We start from the raw sequence: 729 nt of genomic DNA on the forward strand, positions 1-729 counted from the left end.
AAGTGGGAAGGTGGCATCTCCGCGCAGTCTTAGGAGAGCGAGTGGGTGCCTCCATCACCCTATTCAAAGATACGCTTATTCTTCCAGACATTTTGTGCGCGCGCCCTTGAGCGTTATATTGTGTAGCGCTCTTTAATGTTTTTGGAGATGTGCCGCGTCAGTGCCATCCGTTGATACGTCGTGTAGGGAGTCGTGTAGACTTTCTTAGAGCGCACAGTCACAGGCGTTTTGTAAGGTTTTAACAGCTGTATGAGCCCAGCATTCTTGTTCGGTCGTGACAAAAGCAAGTCCGTGTGGGAATGTGTGTGGTTCACGTGCGTGGCATCCGCAGCCCTCGAGTCCGAGGCTCGACGGTCCTTACTGATGAAAAGGAACTCTGTGCATTATGACCTTTCTCTCTCAGTTATTGACAGAGCTCATATTTAAAAAGCCTCTCCTCTTATACCCAACATATTGGGGATGATATTCAGTTTCTCTCGCTTTTCATAAACTCACGACATGAAGAATAGTGTTCAGGCACGGTTTCGTGTTTCCGGTCAACGGAGGTATTCAAATATGTGGGTTTTGCATTGCAAAAATAAGGCCTGGCCAAAAGACCACACTGAGTTCTGCGAGATGACTCAAACATAACAGAGCATCACGTTGGTGTTAAGTGATGTCTTCTTGCTCACACGCCGTGTAAACTTAACGCACATGTACGAAAGGAGGACGGACAGACGTGCGCGCGCG

Source organism: Penaeus monodon, chromosome 22 (genome assembly GCF_015228065.2).
Source record: "Penaeus monodon isolate SGIC_2016 chromosome 22, NSTDA_Pmon_1, whole genome shotgun sequence".
Lineage (NCBI taxonomy): Eukaryota > Metazoa > Arthropoda > Malacostraca > Decapoda > Penaeidae > Penaeus > Penaeus monodon.